Below are 21,128 nucleotides of genomic sequence, written 5' to 3' on the forward strand. Positions count from 1 at the left end.
TCAAAACCGCTTGGTAAGCGGATATGACGTCACCAGAATTTACGATGTACTTTTTTTTTTTAAACGATGTACAGGAATTAACCACAGTAAGGAGGAGGCAAGATGGCGGAATGAACGAACGTACTTTGCGGGCTCCGGTGTAAGAGTTTTTTTTTCTGTCCTTGTTTGTGAGTTTTTTTTGCATTCTATAACCAAGAACACTGAAATTTTTTCTAAGTTTCTATTTAAAGTTTGTGAGAGGAATCGCGGACTACCGTAAACTTGTTTTTTTCTTCCTTTTGAAAATCGAAAGTAAGCTAACCGAAATGCAAATGGACGAGCACGACTATTATTCCCAGTCCGATATTCACGAGATGACTGAGGAAGCTGTTGAAGTCACTACAGGGGATGGAGAAAGGTCCAAAGAAAAGTTAGTGAACCTTGCACACACTCCAGTCAAAGCACCTCATCCTAAAAAGCAAAAGAAAGGGTGCGGGCAGAACTTGCAGGATGAAAGTATGTTCGAAAGAATTATGGAAGCCGTGGCCGCCCTGACGGAGAAGGTCGACATGCAAACGGCCAAAATGGATGAGCAGACAGCCCTACTGAAAAAGTTTGATGAAAGAATTGATGCCAACTCAGAAGCTATAAAAAGGAATAAAGGAGTTCTAGAACATCTGGAGAAAAGAGTGGCTGAACTTCAAGGAGACAACAAGCGGCTAAGGGAAGCGGTGGCTGAGCATGCTCGCTACAAACGGAGGTGGAATCTGCGGCTGAATGGTTTGGCTGAGAAGGATGGAGAAGACATCAGAGAAACCGTCATCGGCATCTTGACCAGGGTGGTTCCCATCGGCGCGGACCGCCTGCGAGAGGCAGTTGACACGGTCCATCGGTTGGGAAGAAAGGGGAGCGCGGCGACTTCCAACAATACGCCGCGGTCGATAATCCTGCAGTTTGTGTCCAGAGTGGTCCGGGATGACGTGTGGAAACAGTCAAGAGAGGCGAGAGTCTGCAAGGAAATGCACATCCACTTCAAAGAAGATTTCTCTAAGGAGGACAGGGAGGCGAGAGCCAAGCTGTGGCCGCTGGTCCAAGAGGCGAGGAAGAGGGGTCAGAGAGCGTTCCTGAAGGAGGGGTACGCACTGATCGACAATCGAAGAGTGGACCCTCAATAGATTACAGTCAGTGAGAGTTAGTGTTCTGTCAGTTCATGTTCTTGGTGAAGAATGCTCATTGAATTGTCTGGTAAGGACAACATTGTTCATTCCTGCACATCTTCTGCGGTTGCTGTGCTTTTGATAATTCTTAAATGTTTTCTTTCATTTCTTTAAACACTAGGGGGCTTAAAAACAATGTTAAGCGAAAAGCTATTTTTTTATTTTGTAAGGAGCAGAAAGCTAAATGTGTTTTTTTGCAGGAAACCCATTCAGTTGAAGAAGATGTAAACTTCTGGAAATTACAGTGGGGTGATTCTATTTATGTCAGTCATGGGACCTCTCATTCAGCTGGTGTTATGATACTTTTAAACAAATTCCCGGGAAAAGTTATTAACCATTTTGGGGACACTTATGGCCATTGGTTGATATTAATATTTGAGTTTAACGGTGAAATGTTTATTTTGGTTTGTGTATATGGTTATAATGAAAGAGCTAAAAACAAAACACTCCTCTCAGACTTATGTAAACAAATTCTAGACCTTAAACACGCTCATTTAACTGATAATGTCATAGTTGGAGGTGACTTTAACCTGGCGCCAGACCTTTGGTTAGACAGACATCCACCTAGAGCACAATGTCACAAGTTTGATGATCTGGTGGTTGAATTTATGAATGTTGTCAATTTAGTTGATTATTGGAGAATTCTGAACCCAGTGACCAGGCAATATACATGGTTTAATGCTGCAGGAAATGGACAATCTTCAAGGTTAGATTATTGGTTAATATCTTCATCATTAGTAAAATATATTGATAAATGTTCCATTTCTGCTTCCCCCTTAACAGACCACTGTGTTGTTTCTTTATCCCTTCAATGTAATCGGTCAGTAACTGATTTAATTCAAATTTGGAAATTCAACAATATGCTTTTGGAAGACTCCTGTTTTTGCAACAAGGTTAGAGAATTAATAACAGAAGTGAATGTCTTGGACATGTCACCTGTGAGTAAATGGGAATGGTTTAAGTTTAAAATTAGAAGTCTTGCAATTGATTTTAGTAAAAGTGCCTTTAGATTGAAACGTCTAAAACAACAAAATATTTTAAGAAATATTAATGACCTATGTAAAAAGATGGATTTGTCGACTGAGGAATTATTAGAATTAAATAAATTACAAAGCGAGTTAGACATTTTGTATATTGAAAAAGCTAGAGGTGCATTTGTAAGATCCCGAGCTCGCTGGATTGAAGAGGGAGAAAAAAATACCACATATTTTTTTAATCTTGAAAAACAAAGGCAATTAAAAAAGCAAATTAACAAACTATCAGTAAATAATTTTGTTTATGAAGACCAAAGGGAAATTAACAAAGAAATACACACATTTTACTCCAATTTATATAAGTCCTATCATTCCGAAGCTGACTGTGAAATTTTATTCGAAAGCATTGAAGGATTGAACCAAAACATTGACTTAGAATTTAAACATTTTATGGAAAACGATTTAGACATTGAGGAAATGGATGCTGCTGTTCTTAAGATGTCCTCTGGGAAATCTCCTGGCTTGGATGGTTTAACAGCAGAATTTTATAAATTCTTTTGGACTGATATAAGACGTTTGTTACATGAAGCTTTTCTGGAATGTATCTCAGCAGGTAGCCTTTCTAACACAATGAGACAGGGGTTAATCACTTTAATCCCCAAACCTAATAAAAATACTTTATATTTGGATAATTGGAGACCAATTACTTTGTTATGCAATGACTATAAAATTTTGGCTCATGTTTTTGCAGAACGTCTAAACAGAGGACTGAAGGATTTAGTGGATGAGTGTCAGTCAGCATTCATTAAAGGAAGAAATATCCATAATCACATCAGGTTGGTAGTAGATTTATTGGATTATTGTGACTTTGTTGACCCAGATAGTTTAATATTATTTCTAGATTTTTATAAAGCATTTGACACATTGGAGCATTCCTTTTTAATTAAAGCCCTGAAATTTTTAGGATTTGGTGATAAATTTTGTAATATTATTAAAATGTTTTATAATGATATTTATAGTTCAGTTTCCTTAAATCCAGGAATTACTCCCCGATTTGTAATTAAAAGGGGTATCCGACAAGGTTGCCCCATCTCACCCAAACTGTTTATATTAGCTACTCAGTTATTAACCATTCTCATAAAACATAGTCATGATATTCAAGGTATTTCTATTTTTGAAAAGCAATACAAAATTAGTCAGTTTGCAGATGATACTGCTTTACTTCTAAAAAACGTTGCAGAGGTTGTTAAAGCTCTAAGTAGGCTTCAGTTATTTTCCAAAGCATCAGGCTTGAAGCTAAATATTTCCAAATGTGAAATCCTCCCCGTTCACTCGTGTCAGCACCAAACTATTGAAGCCATTAGGGTTGTTCATGAAGTGAAATATCTGGGTGTATTATTGTCTACAAACACATTAAGGAGGGAAGAAGTCAACATTACAAATCGATTGTTTGATATAAAGAAAAGTTTAAGTCGCTGGTTGACAAGAGATTTAACTGTTTTTGGGAGAAATCTGTTAACCAAAGCAGAAGGCGTCTCTAAGATTATTTATCCCTGCTATTCCTTATACATATCCCCTCCAAACATTAAGAAAGTTAACTCTATTATTTTTCAATTCATATGGAAAAACAAAACACATTATATCAAACGTTCCCAACTGGTCAAAAGTTATGATAATGGTGGCATCAATGCTCTAGATTTTGAAGCTATGGTCGGTACTTTCAGGATTAATTTTTTAAAAGCTCTTCTGGTTGTGTCAGATAAATGCATCTAGACATTAAAGAAAAACACAATTATAAACAACAAACCACAACAAGAATCAAGTTTCTCATGCACGAGGGAGAGGAGCAAATGTGTTGGAAAAGGTCCACCACGTTTCTCTTCTCAAAGGTCTGCCCCTCCCTGTGCTGCTTTTATTAAGAACACAAGTGGGAGGTAACAATTCAAGACAAAGACAAAAAGTTCATTAGGGGGTGTCATACAATGACCCCTTTGGTGGATTCTAACTTCAAACAGTATCACTTATCAGCTGAGGACAGTGTGTCGTAAAACCCCCCTGTTCCTGGCTGGGCATGAGAAGCAGATGACCAAAACACACAGAACTGTTTTCAGAAGAGGTAAAAAGGTCAATCTGAGTTAACATTTAAAGAAATACATTTAAACAATGATAATAATAAAACAAATTCCTTCACATACTCCCACCTGTTTATCATTGATAAATGTCAAAATCTCACATCCAATATCACATCTCTTTTCAGTTTTCTGTGACATCTTCATTTTCATAACACTTTCAATTTACACTCAGATGAGAAGTTCTTTTTTTTTTTTTTCAAGTCATTTCAGTTTCAAAATCATTACAGTCATCTTGTTCTCCCTTTAATAACAAGTTGTATTCTTGACTCAGAAGAACACTTTGTACTCCACCATTCACTGCTCTGGAAATCATAGATTGAATACAAGGAAAAATGCACATAGTGAACACACAACATATGATCAGTACCATAAGAATAGGTGTCACTATTTTTAACAAAAGTTGCCACCAGGAACCAAAAGCAAAACCAGGAGAAGAAATCCCAAGATTGGGGTTTCCTGTCATCCTGAATTGCCTGCTGAACCTTTTCAAGTTGATGTAATGCTTCGGTGATGCTGTGACCTTCATCGATGTTGTCAGGAATAAATGTACAACAGGTATCATTTAACATTATACAAACACCTCCCTCCTGAGCAACCAATAAGTCCAAAACCAATCTGTTCTGTAGAACCATAAGTCTCATGCTTGACATTTCTTCATTATAGCCTTTAAATGCTTTAATTGTAGCGTTCAAAAATAAACCTAATCGATAATCAATGGTCTCAATTCTGAGAGCGTTTTTAGCATTTCCAACCTAGGGAAACAATGCCATAGTTACCTTTTCCCCAGTATTCCAGTGTTTATGGTCTCCAGGAACATGTGATCCCCAAATGGAATCATGTGGCTTGACATCAATAAGGTTACGTCTGTAGCGCAGGTGAGGCTCATGGACTGCAGAAACTATGAAAGTGTGACCTGTGACCTTTACAGAAGCACAAATCCCACTCCAGTCTCTAGGCAGACTGAGGTAGAGGGCCTGCCCACATAACCAAAACATTTGATCAACCACATAAGTACCATTGTTACCTGGAATTAAATCTGGATTAGATCCAACACAACGTCCTCTGGGGCAGGGAACTGCATGGGAAACCCTGTCATTGATTATCTGGATCAGCCATCGTCGAGAAATGTTTAGTCTGTCCTCGTTGGTGGTTCTTCTTGCAGGTGGATAATGATTCCAAAAGAACCAAATCCTTGTGGTGGCTCCTGTCAGGAATAGCAGGAACAGTAAACAAAATAAACTGTCTCTTAGCCCAGTTGGACACGCCATGGTGGATATGTACCTATCTTCGGGAGGGAGAGGTTACTAGCACATCACCTCCTCAAGTCCTCTAACAGTGTAGGATCCGTGTAGTGCAAAAGAGTTCTGGTGTGCTTTCTTCCCTAAGACTAGGTGGATGTCTCGGCTTCGCTGACGTTGAGACAAGCAGCTTCTATACAGCTGCCTCCCTTTGTAGTCAGACTTCCCCACCTAGCAGTTGGAATTAGCCTCACCCAGATGCTTTTTCTTGCAGTGTGACAGGTGGATCCAAAACGTCCTTTCAGCAATCTTTACAGCTGTTGGTGTAGTCAGCAGGACTTGGAATGGCCCTTCCCACCGTGGGCTGGACCAACACTTCCTTTTTATGGCCTCCACAAACACCCAGTCACCAACCTGCACTGGTGAAGTGTCCTGTGGAGATAAAAAGGAATCTGGCACTTGATTTGTCCTTTGCACATCTTTAGTGGTAAACATTTTTCTCAAATAATCCACTAAATTTGCATCATCATCTGGAGAATGTTGCTGTGTAGGATCAATGTCTGGTAACCTATAAGAACGTCCATACAACATTTCAAAAGGCGTTAAAGGTTGACCTGCTGTGCGTGTGATACGCATACTTAGTTGAACTAAGTCTATGCAGTCAGGCCACTGTTTGTCTCTTCCCTGCATTTCTTTAACTTTGATTTGATAGTGCTATTAGTTCTATTAACTAATCCTGCACTCTGTGGGTGATAACTACAATGTCTCTTTAGATCTATCACTTGATTTACAAAATGTGTACCATTATCACAAAAGCCAAAAGTTGGGATCATTCTTTTACAAATAGCTTTAGCTACTGTAATAGCGTCTTGTGTTGCACATGGAAAGATTTCAACCCATTTGGAAAATGCATTAATAATCACTAAACAATATTTCAATCCTTTACTTTTATTCAATTAAATAAAATCCATATGGATTGTATGGAAAGGAAAAGTTCGTTCAGGAAATTTTCCTCTCTTAGGTGTAACATTGCCTTGGGGATTATGACGCATACATGTAACACATTGTTTACAAAAATTTTTTTATAGAGAATAAATCCATAAGTTGTATAATATTTCTCTAATAAGTTCACCATCCCCCCTGTTGAATCATGGCAAAGCCCATGACTCAAAATTGCTGCCCATTTGTACATGGATTTTGGTAAAATAGGTTTTCCTTCTGTGCTGACATAAAGACTTTGTTCCAACTTTGCTCCCTTTTTCAACCATAAATCTTTTTCTTGTTTCGGTGCGCTGTGTTGCATTTCTTTTAAAACATCATCGGTTGCATCTGCAGTCACATCCTCATTTGTGCATATTTCTACATCTTTTGTTGCAGCTTGCTTTGTCGTTGCATCTGCAAAGGAATTTCCTTTAGAAATATCATCTGTCCTTTGTGTGTGTCCCTCACATTTACATATTGCCACTTTAGATGGTAACATTACAGCAGTCAATAATTCTTTCAGTAAGTTTACATGCATTATTGGTTTTCCTGTTGACGTTTTAAACCCTCTGTTCTTCCACTGTTGACAAAATAAAATGCACTGTAGCAAACGCATATTGGCTATCAGTATAGATTGTAACTGGCTTATCTTTAAAAAGTTTGCATGCTTCAGTTAAAGCTGTCAACTCTGCTGATTGTGCTGAGGAATTTCCACACAGGGGTCCTGCCTTCAGAACCTTATCTTGAGTTACAACAGCAAAACCCACTTTGTTTCTGCCTGTTTCATCTTTCTTTGCTGACCCATCAACAAAAACTATTTCTCTTTCAGTGAGATCTAAAAATTCATCACTAATTGGTTGAATTTCTGGTTCAGATTCATCTTTTATCTTGTTATTTCTTTTACCATCTAATCAATCTGATTTCTTCCTTTCAGGACAATCTCTCAGCCAATGATCTCTCTGTCCACAAATCCAACATCCCTCATCAACCTGCTCTGACCCTCTGTTGCTACTTCCTCTAGACCTTCCTCTAAAATTTCCTTTACCACGACCACGATTTCTTCTTCTCTTCACATTCCTTCCAAAAAACACATCACTACTTTCTTCCTGCCAAAATGTATCTACACTTTGATTCCTAAATTTCTTTCTATTCACCATCACTTTTTCTGCATGAACAGCAAAATTCATAAACTGTTGTAGTGCTCCTGTTGGTAGATCAAAGTAAAGTTTCCTTATCTAGTCTGCAATCTCTGGTCTCATAGCTTGCAGTAAAGCTTGTTTCAGCTGCTGCCTATAGGCACCATCATCATTATCTCTGAGTCCACAATTAGCTTTAAAACTTCTTCAAATCTGACTCTAAAATCAAACACTAATTCTCCATCTTTTTGCTTAGTTTGACCAATCTTTCCATAATCAGGTCTCATTGGAAAGGCTTCTCTAATTCTTTGTCCTAAAAGTGTAAGACTTTGAATTAACTCTTAGACTGTTATGCAGAAGAGGTCTGGGTGGATCGTCATCATTCAAAGGATTCCTTTACTTTTGCCCAGTCTGCTTTCATAGCAGTCATACATGGTTGCTGACATTTAATGCCATTCAGATGATAAGCTCTCTGAACTTTCATCATTTGCCCGTGAGAGATAACTCCCCTCACTGCCTTCCTAACATCCTCTAATGTCCAGGTCCTAAACACAAGAAGTGTAGGCCTCTGGCCATCTTCTCCAGCTCTGGGATTGGGCACTTCAATCATTGGGTTCAGATGACTCTCCAGCTTCTTCCAAACCAACCCCCATAGTTTTACTCCATTCAAGTTTTTTCCCTTTTCCTCCTAACATTATTTTTCCTTTTTCTAGTGTATTTAAATCAGTCACTGGTGGGTAAAAACCCGTCAACAGAGGAACATTTGTCCCCTGGTAGGGAGGAGGTGAGAAATCAGCTGGTTTCTGCTCTCCCCCCTTTCATCCTGCTCCTGCTCGGTCTGCAGCCTGCTGCAGCCTGCAGTTGCAGGGGTCTGAGTCTCACATCTGATTTATCTCTAGTTTTACTTTTCTGAATGCCATTCTTTATTTTTCGTTGCTTCATTTAAGCACAGTTTTGCACAAATTTGTTCTTCACTATTTTTTTGTTTCTTTTGTATTTTTTATTTTGTTTTTAATTTGTAACCTTTGAACTAATTCAGTACATTCCCCTTAAAATCCTAGTTTTTATCCCATTTTATCAAGAATGTAGTTGAACCTGGATGAACCTCTTTCCATATATTTTTAATCTCATGATAATTCAACTTTTTTATTTGAATTCCCCCATTTTTTAAATTTTTTTCTATTTTTTTTACATTTACGTTAGTCACAGAGTGTGATCAGAACCAACAGAGAATTTCTCTCAGGACCGAATTTCACTCCCCGTGCAACAAGCTTCTAGGTCAGACCTATTGTCTGATCCGGTCACACGTTTAGGGTCCTCCCAGGAGCAAAACCCGTTTTAGACTCTGGGTTCTTTTCACCTAAAGCCTAATGAGATGAAATCTTGTTCTACTCCAACAAGCAGCCTTGTGTTAACACCGCAAGGTTTCCAGCTGCTCACTGCTTCGAACAAGTTCACTCCTTTCACACATGCACACACACATTCACACCAAAAAAAAAACTTTTTTTATTTTATTTTTGTTGTTATTATAGGCCTTTTAGGGACTTGAACCCTCTTACGCGTTTTAGGCTGCAGGACTCGAACCTACACCTTTATTCAGAATTCTGGACTTTTCCGGGACTCCAAACCCACACGTGTTTTAGGCAACAGGACTTGAACCTGTCCCTCAGAATTCTGGGCCACTTCGGGGACTCGAACCCCTGAAAAAGCGCTTTACTTGCCTTGTCGTTGTGGTCTGACTGGTTAACGAATAACGTCAATCTGGACCCAGGGATCAGACCAGTCGATTGGCCGGCGTAGAATTCACTACGACGGACTTTCCTCCGGAGACCTAGTCTCACGGGCTGTGCACAGACTTCAATCGGCATGATCCTCCCCCAAGGACGCAGATATGTTGTCTTCCGGCTCGAAGGACCAAAGAATGTCAGATAAATGCATCTAGACATTAAAGAAAAACACAATTATAAACAACAAACCACAACAAGAATCAAGTTTCTCATGCACGAGGGAGAGGAGCAAATGTGTTGGAAAAGGTCCACCACGTTTCTCTTCTCAAAGGTCTGCCCCTCCCTGTGCTGCTTTTATTAAGAACACAAGTGGGAGGTAACAATTCAAGACAAAGACAAAAAGTTCATTAGGGGGTGTCATACAATGACCCCTTTGGTGGATTCTAACTTCAAACAGTATCACTTATCAGCTGAGGACAGTGTGTCGTAAAACCCCCCTGTTCCTGGCTGGGCATGAGAAGCAGATGACCAAAACACACAGAACTGTTTTCAGAAGAGGTAAAAAGGTCAATCTGAGTTAACATTTAAAGAAATACATTTAAACAATGATAATAATAAAACAAATTCCTTCACAGGTTGATAGTAACTCCATGTGGTTTCATATCCCAAGATCCATTTTTAAACATTTAGGAGGCATAGACTTCCTTTTGAAATGTGATTTTGAAGTAAATAAGATTCCATTCATTTTGTCCAACTTCCATAAACAGGTTCTTCAGTTTTGGAAAATGATATTTATTCACAATTTTACCCCCCATGGATCAACATTATGGAATAACAGAACAGTATTAGTTGGTAGGAAATCTATATTTAAACAGGATTGGTTTGACAGAAACATTCTTTTTGTTACAGATTTAACTGACAGTGACGGTAATTTATTGACTTTTTCTTCATTTATAGATAAATACAGTCTCACCTGCAGCCTTAAAGAATTTAAAAAAGTATGTCGAGCTATTCCTGCTGCTTTGATTCATTTAATAAAGAACACTGTTTTTACTCCTCATAGAACAATTATCTCATTACCAAAATTACAGATAAATGGATGTAATTTCTTAGATTTTAAACTAAATAACAATCTTTTGAACAACTGTTTAAAAGAAAGAATTTATCATGTCCATAATCGAGCCTCTTTTAGATCTTTCTCTTATTTCAACAGCCAATCTCTGTTAGTTAAAGCACACTCAAAGTATATTAAATGGCCTGTTCTGCCCAAAGTAAAAGAAACTCATTTCAAAATAATAAATAAATATTATCCTGTCTCCGATTTTCTTCAAAGCAGATTTAAATTTGACGTGGAATCTTGCATTTTTTGTAACTCCAATGAGGAAACACTGGAACATTTGTTTTTTTCATGCGATTACTCCAAAGAGTTCTGGACTCAAATAAGGAATTGGATTAATTTAAAACTGAATATTCCCCCTTTTGGTATTTCTGATGTCATGCTGTTTATGGAAAATATTGATGATTCTTTCTCAAATTTCATTAATATCATCTTACTTTTAGGAAAATACCATATCCACTGTTGCAAGTGGAGAGGTTCCAAGCCCTCCTTCCCAGGTTTTATTAACGATTTTAAATTATATTATTCCTCACTGAAAAGATTACAATCCTCAGTAGGTGTTAAAAAAATATCTAAACAAATTTCTTTGTGGCTTTTATTCTAGTGTCTGTCCTGTGCTATCATTTGGCTCCTGTTATTTTTTATTTGTATTTTTTGTAAGTGTTTCAACACTTAATGTTTATGACTGAGAGTATTTTTTACCCCCATTAGTGTTTTTGTATTTTGTGGTGTATTCATCCTCTGCTGGAGTTTGTATGTTTTGTATTTGAAAAGTTCAATAAAAAAAAAAAAAAAAAAAAAAAAAAAAAAAAAAAAAAAAAAGGAATTAACCACAAAACCAAATAAAACTAATCAAAGATGTGAGCATTAAATGACTGTTTAGGAGATGAAGAACTGTTTAGAGTAGAGACTTAATAGAGACTGAAACTTTTTTTTTTAATTTAAGAGAATTTTTACATCCAACCTCAGTTTATCTGAAGTCTCACATTAGAACAACAATTATTTCTGGTTTTGTTTGACCCTTTGTCATTGTCTGCAGGTCTGCAAAGCAGAAATACCTGATGTTAAACTGAATAAATTCACTGTAGAAATGTTTGTATTGTTTTCTTCTCGTGTAAAAAAGACAATAATGATGGAGCTGCGGCAGGATTACTTGGCTCAGTTTTGTTTTAATATTTTTTACTTATATTTAAAAATAATTACAAAATCTATACGCATAAAAATATTAAAAAAAACCTTCAGTATAAATTAAAATATAAGGCAATCAACAATCTAGACCCTATATCAGTAACCATTTTGTAGCAGATTTACAAATGTCATTAATGAAAGGACTTAGGTTCTGAATACGTTTCAATGAGGATGAATACAGTTTGACTTCATTCTTAAAACACATTAATTGGCTCAGGTACAGTGGGGGGGGGGGGGGGGGGTAATTGTCGTGCAGCATTTGGCTATTGGAACCGCCCACTTCCATTCACATAACTACAACAGAACGAAATAAAAAAGACATAGATACAACTAAAAAAATAAATTTAGAATTGTAGTTCACAATACTAGGGATTGTCATACAACATGTGATCTTCAATGAAATTGGACAGTTTTATTGCTTTCTTTTTTTCATGTATTTTAGTGATTTAAAATATAAACAGTTCTTTAATGTAGTGAATAATGGTTTGGTTTTAAAAAAAAATCTACTCTTATGAATGAAGAATTTTCCAGAAATTAATACAGTATTAAATGCCAAATCAAATAAATTATCGCCAGAAACTACTAATAAAATGATGTTTTTGTAACTGAATAGAAATAGGAAAAGGAAACTCTGAGGAGCACCAACTAAAAAATCCTCCCAAAAACTGTTAACAAATATACATTCAAAACACAGATGATCAATTGATTCTATAGTCTATATTGCAGAAAGAACAGTTATTTTCTTGAAAATCAAATCTTTAGGAGTCTCCACCTCCTTTAGCTATTCAGGTCTTCAGCAAACAGAATCTCTGTTTCTGTTTTTGTTGTGTGCATGTATTTTAACTGGTCTATTTTTATTTATTTCTTTACATTTTTTAATAAAATTATTATAACATTGATACCTCCGTCTCCTGCCTTTGTGTGCATCCGCCAAAATTTTCCTCTGGACCACATTTAGATAAAGGCAGTAGGGCAGTGGTCCCCAACCTTTTAGCGCCACAGCCAAAGTTTTCACAGACCACACTGTAAACCCTAACAGTTGTATTGGCTCATAACTATTAAGGTTACACAACTTAAATGTCATTTTGTAGTTGATTCAACTATAAAGTATTAAGCTCTATCAACATTTTTCCAAATTTAACTCAACAGTGCTCAATATTTTAAAGCTTATTTGTATCTAGCACTCAAAAATTTTAAGATCCCTGAAGTAGCGTCATGACGTCATCACGTACTGGTGGGAGGGTCTTTCGTTTTCTCAACGTTAGCTCAGGTGGCCATGTTGGATTTGCCGAATGCGAGTATTTTTTTTTTTTTATTGTACATTTTTCAATTTACAGACATTCACAGTCACTTGCACAATAAACAATTGTTAATATATAACACACATATAAGACCGAAAAAAACAAAAAACAGTAATATTTTTTAACAATGTGTGTACCTCTTTTTTATTTTTTTTAAATGCTCATATACAAACCAAATTAGGGTGAAGAAAAGTTATAAATGCACATATAGAAAAAAAAGAAATAAAAATGAAATAATAGGCAAAGGCAAGGCAAAAACAATTCAAAATAATAATACTTTTGATATATTCTGATAAATGACTGTAGTTTTCTTGTTTTTGTTAGGAATGCATTTAAGACACTTATAATAATCAGAAAAATAATTCAAAAAAATACTAAACAAAGGGCATGTATTTTTCCATTTACTTAAATGAATGAAATGTTTGCATAAAATAATAACAACATTAATGACATCAGAAATTCCCGGGTCCAGATTTTCCATATAGAAAAGAACATCACATAAGGAAAAAAAGGGAATATTTAAAATTTTGAGTGACAACCAATTGTGTATATCAGACCAGAATATTTTAACCTGGTTGCAACTGTAAAAAAGATGTTCTAATGTTTCAGTTTCAGATGAACAGAATATGCATGGTTCAGATTCAAATTTGAATCTTTTATATAAAAAATCTCCAACAGGGTAAATTTTAGATATTATTTTAAAATGTGTTTCTTTCATTTTAGGTGGAAGTGGGTACTTTGTGTATAAAGTAAAAGATTTGTTCATTTGGGTGGTTTCTAAGTCGCATCTATTGTTTATACTAAAGCCGAATGCGAGTATGCGACGTTTGAAATTGAAAATCGAGCATTTTATTTTTCTGCAATGCGTTGCGCTTTTGCCCCGCTTCAAGACGCCCCAACCTCGTTTTTTTCCATCCGCCTCATCGCTGATGTTTTCCTCAGTGGCGCCGTCTTGTCTTCAGCCCTGATTTAATTTGGTAAGTATCGTTCACGGTTTACTTTATTTTGAATGAAATGCTTTAAAAATGCTCTTATACTACCGTAAATGTGCTTTACTGTTTAAATATACGTGTGTTACGATCGTTTTACAGCTTAATGTGACAATGTACATTAGTTCGTTATAGCGGAGCAGACGTATGGCGAGCCAAACCCAAAATGCATTTCTGCCCTTAAGTTACGACAGTGACGAGTTTTTTTCAGAGGTAGAAATGATCTGTTATGCTGCAATCACACTAAACGTGATCTGCGTGTGAAATTCGCGTTGGAGGCCTCTGTCTGTGGCTAAAGTTTGCTGCTGGACATTTGTCCAAAAATGTCACTCAAAGCCTCTAACGGTTGTGTGGGAGGAGCTACCGCCAAAAGTTTTAAGCCTGGTGGCTACATGGAAGCATTGGGTTTTAAATGCAGCTTTAAAGTGTGGGTGACATGGCCTATTTTAATAAGCCAAAATATAGTAAATAGTTTCTATTTCATGTTGCGATTGTTTTTAATATTTTTCGAAAAAGAATAAATAGCGAAAAACGCAATATAAACAACGAGGACGGCCGCCGGCTTCACGCATTCCGCCGAATTCGCGCCGCCCTGTTTGTGACGTAACGAAAGGAAGACAAGGCAGACAACATGGCTAGCACCGATAGCGAAGCACAGAGTGATGCTACCGTCTCTATTAGCGATTTATCATCAGATGAACAGAAAGATGAAGAGGAAAGTTGCGGAGATTATCATGATGATGAGTCACTTTTGCAACCGTATCGATTCAAACCCTTTTGCGAAAGTGAGGAGGATATAGCAGAAAGTAGTAGGTCTAGTGATCATGCCGATCATGACGATAGCCAGCATGAAGATTCGGCTAGACTCCAGTAAGTCTAAAAAATGTATAAAATTAAATTACTCCACTTACCCTAAAATATACTCAAAATGTCCCCTTTTGGCCTAATCTAAACAAAGGTAAACACTGGTTTTCAACCCAATTTACAAAATAAATGTCACAAAATAAAAGTTTCCCAGATATTACTACTCTTTAGTTAACAAAGTCACTGTATACCATTAACAACTGTGGAACATTAACAGTTTTACCCGTTTGAACCCGTTTGAAACCTTTTCTCGTGCGCGCGCGCGCGCTCACACACACACAGTTCAGTTTACTCACGGTACCGGCACCTCAAAAGCAAAAGAAAAAAAAAAACGTTGCAGGCCTGTTGCTTCTCTTGCAAAACATTGAGTGCGTTGAAATACTCCAGTTGGATCCAAGGACAACAGAAAACACGACTACTTCGCCTCAATGTGATCCATCGTGATGCACACTAGCTTAGCAGCCTCCGCTCCCGACTCCAGCGCCGTCCTCTCCGACCCAGAAAACGGCTCGCTCGCTTCCAGCTCACCCGCCTTTCCTCGACTCAGAAGCCAAGATCCTCCTCCCAACTCTCCGTTCAAAATTCTTCGTTTGTGTCCCGGTTTTTGTCCCTTCGAAAACGCAGACTTCTCTCCTGCAGATCTGGAGGGAAAAATCCTTCGCCGTCCACCTTCTTGAACTTTCCCCTTTTCAGCAGCGTTTCTTGTTTGGGAATTTTATACACAGATACACTTTCAGTAGATGTATTGCTACATCCAGCTGCCACACAACGACTTGGCATGTTGATGATTAACAGATTTAAACACGAGAGAAACGAAGACTACCTGTTTTGTTTACATGCTGTCCGAAGCGGAACTGCGAAAATCAACGCCTTTCATGACGTCACAGGTCATATCGGGTTCACTTCCAGCCTGCGCTCTAGCGGCAGATCCAAATCTCTGATTCCTTCGAAAGATGTCTATTATTCATATGCTTCGGATTTTTTTCGACGCGAACTATTGGTATCAATAGAATCAGCGTTTAAAGGGCTTTTTTATTTGACAAAGTTGTTCAAAGCATGGCATCCACACTTTAAGCTTTTAAATCACTGATCTCCATTATAAAAAGGGTTTTTGTAAAAATAAATTAATCAACGTGTTCCTGTTGTGTTCAGGTACCGAACTACAGAGTGTTCAGTGTTTCACCTCCAGGTAGACGCCAAGGCCAGCGAGGTAACTTGTCTCCTGATCAGGTATTTGTCTAGAGCTATTAAAAAAACAAAAAATGCAATAGTTTGTGTAGTGCAATAAATGTTTTGATCAGAATATAATTGAAACATTTTTCTTTAACATTGAAAAATCCCTTTTGGACTTTTTCAGATACTGAACTTCAGACAGTTCACCAGAAAGTCACCATTTCACCAGAAAAGAGGTGTCAGTGGGTGAGTTTATACTTATTTAATATATTCATCCTGAACTATTACCATTATTAGATTGATATGGCAGCATGGAAACATTTATGCAGATTTTAACTAGCCAAAAACAACAAATCATTTGTAAACAGTTGTAAGAAGCCAAGGTGTAACTTGCCTTAAAAATGACTTTGGGTCTTTGACCTGAAGTGGATCATGCCATGAACACTGTATTGTACTCTCACTAGAAATAGACATCTAGAAAAGGTATCATTTTATTATTTCTTAAAGTTCTTTAAGTACATATTGGAAGTGTTTGCTCTGCGTTTGCTTCAATAGTAATGTATATTTCTTTTTATTCTTTTAGGACCAGCGTGACGTGAACATGAGACGGGCACTTGTCCTCCTTGCACTTCCTGTTTATCTGCATGAAGATGCCTCCAACTTCTTCAAGACCTGTACAGTAAGTGCACACGACTCCCTGTCAATGGTTTTCTCTAATCCTTTAATATTGATTGAGATTTTATCGAGTGACATAATAAATAGGCAATTGTTTGTAGTTTGCAAACTGAGTAATATTTTTAAATGGTTTTAAGAATGAGACGGAAGATGCAAGGCGAACATCAGGGACTCCTGTTTGGAGGGAGTGGGAACATTTTGGTTTACCTTTTCTGCTCCTGATCCATCATTATATGAATAAAGAAAAATGAAGCTTTAGTCTTAAATTATTTTATAAATGTCCTCACTTTTCAGAAAAATGCTAAAGAACTTTTTAAAAACACAATTTTAATTGGAGTTGGTCCTTAAAGCATCACAGCCAGTTGATTAAAAGCTAACAGAATGTTAGCATGAAAAGATTCCCATTGACAGGTGGCAGGAATGTCAGTTTTGGACATTAGTGTGATGAATATCTTTGAGGGTCTGAACTCATCTGTGTTTTTTGTTTTGTATTTTCCAGAATACCAGACCTCACAGACACTGCTGTGGGTATCTTCTCAGTTGTCGTGGTGATGCTCCTGATGCTGCCGTCAGTGGTCCCACACATCTGCCTGACTAATCTCTTCTACTCTTCGGGGACATCTATGCTCTGGACCTACAGAACCCCAAAAAACTTGAACTTGCCTTCATATTTATTCAGAATGCTGTATTGAGCCTTGAGGACAGCAAACCCCTGAAAGGACATTTATTGACGCTGAAGAATGCTTCGTTGAGTGAGTCTCCCAGAATGGACTATTTGTTGGTTTAAGTGTTATGCTACTAATGTGTTTTGTTGTGATCATTTGCTTTTTCTGCCGTACAATACAAACCAACTCTTTTTGTCAATATGTTGTGTGGCACTCTTATAATGCAGTTTTATTGCACTTATTGTTTCTTCATCCTCTTGATATTTGTGCTTTTTTTTAAAAAAAAGAGCAATTAAAAAAGTGTATTAAGCAATCGCTATTGTGTGGCTTTCATGTTTGTTGGTTTTTATCAATGTTAGCTTTTAAATGTTGTTGTGGGGCAGTATCAATACCTCTGTTTAGAATACATTTCAAGTAGAAACATTTTAAGCTGAAGAATTTTAAATATTTTCAATGCTACACATTTAATGAGTTAGAGAATTTATAAAACATTTGAGTGAATTTTACATATTTTATGAGTTGAGTAATATTATAAAAATATAGTTAAAGTGTTTTTTTAGTTGGAAAAAATTAAAAACTTTGAGTAAATAATCACTCTTTTGTAAGTTGAGGAATCTTAATATTTTTAATATGAAATAATACAAATTTAAGCCAACTGACAATATAAATTTTAATAAATGTTAACTTAAAAGTTTTAATAATATAACTTAAAAACTATTGTGTAATCTGTTACAAAACAATTTTTAAGTTCTGTCAACTCGTTAGGGTTTACAGTGCAGCCTTTTTTTTCTTCAATAAACTTTATTGCACGACTTTCTATTAAACAAACCGGTCTTTAAGATGTTGGCGGAGGATTACTGTAGCAACGCCATGCAGAAGGAGGAACAGACACGTGACAACACAAACCCAGAGCTTTCATTTTGACACGCATGGATACAACATCGCACAGGTGTCTTCACCCTCTCCCCGACCCACACTCAAGGTGCAAAAAAGAAGTACTGTTTATTAAATCTAGCTTTCTTTTTTTGGAAGTCGAAGGCCACTCTTCTGTGTCCTGGCTGGGCCTTTTCCCCTTGGCAAAGAAACTTCCCAAAGATGTTTGTTTTTTACTCATTTTAATAGCTCCTGGGTTTTATCTTACCAGTAACCTATCACGTGACTGAGAAGAGCGCCTTGGCCTGCGTTAATGGTGACATAGACGGATGTGACAGAGAATCGGGCAATTTTTCAAAATAAAACATCTTTCGGATTCCAATATAAATAAACCAGAAGTAAAGTAAGTTATTTTTTATTTCTGTGCGGCCCAGTACCAAATGACCCATGGACCAGTACCGGTCCGCAGCCCGGGGGTTGGGGACCACTGCTGTAGGGGATTCAGGGATTGTGGAGCGGTTGTTGTTTCCTTCTGGGTTAAAGTGCAGTTTTGTGTAACCTCCCAAAGAGGAGAAACCCAAAAAAGAAAGGAAAAGCAAAGAGACAGGTGGAAGCCATCATGAGATTCCTTTCAAACAGGAAGTTCTTTGTCATTTCATGCACTAGTTTAATTTAGCTCTAGTTGTTGAACATTCTAGAAACTCCTAAAAACATTTTCTGTCCACTTTGAAACCATATGGGGCTGACTTGGCCTTGCTCGCTGGGATACGGCCAACATCCAGAAATCTACCAACAGACATTTTTAGCTCTAGTTGTTGAACATTCTATGTTTTGAAGAGGCAGGCTCTTCTAAAAGAAACTAGCAGGAGCCCCAGCGCTGGTCTTTGCTTGGATTTGTTCTAGACTTGTTCAGAGTCAAATGCATGTTTTAAGGGGAGGAGGATTATTTTGTTGTTGCTGTTTTTGTTCCTATTCTTACAATCCACTATATGTCCCGTGTTGAATTCTACTATTAAAATGTGGGAAACAAATGTTTATCAAATCCAAATCAATCCAAAAGCCTGGAGACTGGATGGCCGTGGTCCTCCCTTTGACCTGGACACTGGTTGCCATGGCGACCTGCACACTCACCAAGCTGGGACTTAGAAGAAGAAAAAGAGACCAAAATGATTGATAAAGCAGGTTTTCCAGGGAAATCCCACAAAGTTCTTTCCAAGCTAGAACTAAGAATATCCAGCATGCATTTGGAAAAACTCATTAGCTTCTAGTGGAAAATGATGAGTCATTGTAAAAGCATTCTATGAATGCTTTTCAGGTGGTTCTGTTCTCAGTCCCTTCATGGCTGCTGCTTCTCTTCTGCTGATGTTTCTGTAGGATGAAGCTGCTGAAAAACGCTGAGTCTTTTCTTTCTGCAGCTTCTGACAGCAGAAACAGTTGTTTCAGTGGTTCTTTCAGAGGTGCTGATGTTGGATGGAAGAACAAGTCTCTTAGGTGATGGAAGCAGCAGATATTGGAGGAGAAGATTGAGGAGAATCTGGACAACTCCCAATCCAAAGCTGTTCCTGTCTCCAACAGTCTAGAACAGTTTGTCCTGCAAGAAGTTCCTGATGTTTACTTCTCTGCTGGATTTCCATTTTCCAGTGTTTTCCACAACTGATGATGTCATCAATCTGATCTTTAAAACACTTTACTTCCTGGTTTCATTGACAGCAAATGTTCCTAAAGATCTGACCCCCTAAAAGCTCCAATAGCAGCTTAGCAGAAACTCTGATCTTTCTTCTCCTTGCAGCTCTTGATGTGGAGGGGCGGAGCCTGAAGAGGAAGCATCTTTCTGCAGGTGGTGCTGCAGCTTTGCAGGATCTGCAGGATCTGCAGGAGGAGACCAGGAGCAGGAGTTCCTGTCTGCAGACAGAAGAGGACAAACAACATCCAGAACTCCCTAAGACTCTTCTTTCAGGGATCATTTCTTTAGTCTGGAACTAGAGGATTGTGTTTCTACAGAGGTTGGTCTGGCTGTCCATGATGATGAATGAAGATGTTTCCTTCAGAGCAGGAAGCTGGTGAGAAGATGAGAATCTTCTTCACTGATGAAGACTGTTCAGTGTTTCTGGATGTGACACTGAAGGAGGAAACATTGTCTGAGTGGACTGTTGGTTTGTTGGAACCTGAAATGGATTTTTGTAACGAATCATGAACTAATCGGATCAGGTTATCTCTGTCCTGAGGTTATTATTAAACTCTGACAGTCCACTTGAATCTGAATGTGAGATTTTACTTCCATGACATTTTTGGATAAAAACATCAAACCTTCATTGCTGCCTCCAGAAAAACCAGCAAACAGACTGAGAGGAAGACACATTCCTCATCTAATGTCATCGGTTCATCAACAGAAGCTGACAGTTTCACAGAGAGGACTCAAACCCTGCTGACTTGGGACGGACCGTGGAAAAACCACAGAAGAGGATCCTTAGTGTCAGGGGGGGGCACGACTCCCCGTGGAAAACAAGGGAGCAGATGACAGAAAACATCCTCCAGAAAGCAGTTCCACACTCAGACTGACAGGACTGAGGTTCTGCCACAACAGTTGATAAAGGGGGATATCCCATGATGCACTGGGATCCTTTTCAGTCTTTATGTAGATTCATCAGCCTCTTTTATTTCATGTTTGTGTTTTTTTTCTCTTCATTAATCTGTAATTTGAAAATCTGGAGTTCAAAATGTTTTTTTCTCAGCTTCAGGAAACGACACAGAAATCTGACACGTTTTTCTGCAGCTGGAGATCCTAATGTGTCTGGATGGAGGTCAAACATCTCTGATGGTTAAATCAAGGATTATTTTAAATATTTTAGATGAATTTCCTTGTGTGTGTTCTGTACTCCAGCACTTCTCTTTGTCCTTC

At 37.7% G+C, this 21,128-nt stretch overlaps 1 protein-coding gene, 2 long non-coding RNA genes and 1 other non-coding gene across 4 annotated transcripts in view; 3 read left to right on the top strand and 1 right to left on the bottom strand.

The window, feature by feature from the left end:
• Positions 1-21,128, top strand: part of LOC144986974 (uncharacterized) — a 239,984-nt gene that overhangs the window by 140,189 nt on the left and 78,667 nt on the right. The window lies entirely within an intron of this gene.
• Positions 3,989-10,019, bottom strand: LOC144988257 (uncharacterized). Its single transcript, XR_013652109.1, has 2 exons — positions 5,584-10,019; positions 3,989-5,506 (listed from the first exon to the last, which is right to left on the bottom strand). It is a non-coding gene; the product is annotated as an uncharacterized LOC144988257 (long non-coding RNA).
• LOC144988251 (uncharacterized) lies at positions 13,796-17,359 on the top strand. The gene is made up of 5 exons (XR_013652102.1): positions 13,796-13,967; positions 15,996-16,053; positions 16,201-16,262; positions 16,600-16,695; positions 17,191-17,359. It is a non-coding gene; the product is annotated as an uncharacterized LOC144988251 (long non-coding RNA).
• LOC144990746 (small nucleolar RNA U3) lies at positions 20,171-20,376 on the top strand. The gene has a single exon (XR_013654702.1). It is a non-coding gene; the product is annotated as a small nucleolar RNA U3 (small nucleolar RNA).

The sequence above is a fragment of the Oryzias latipes genome, chromosome 2 (assembly GCF_053564925.1).
Source record: "Oryzias latipes strain Hd-rR chromosome 2, Olatipes_Hd-rR_3.1".
In the NCBI taxonomy this organism is placed as follows: Eukaryota; Metazoa; Chordata; class Actinopteri; order Beloniformes; family Adrianichthyidae; genus Oryzias; species Oryzias latipes.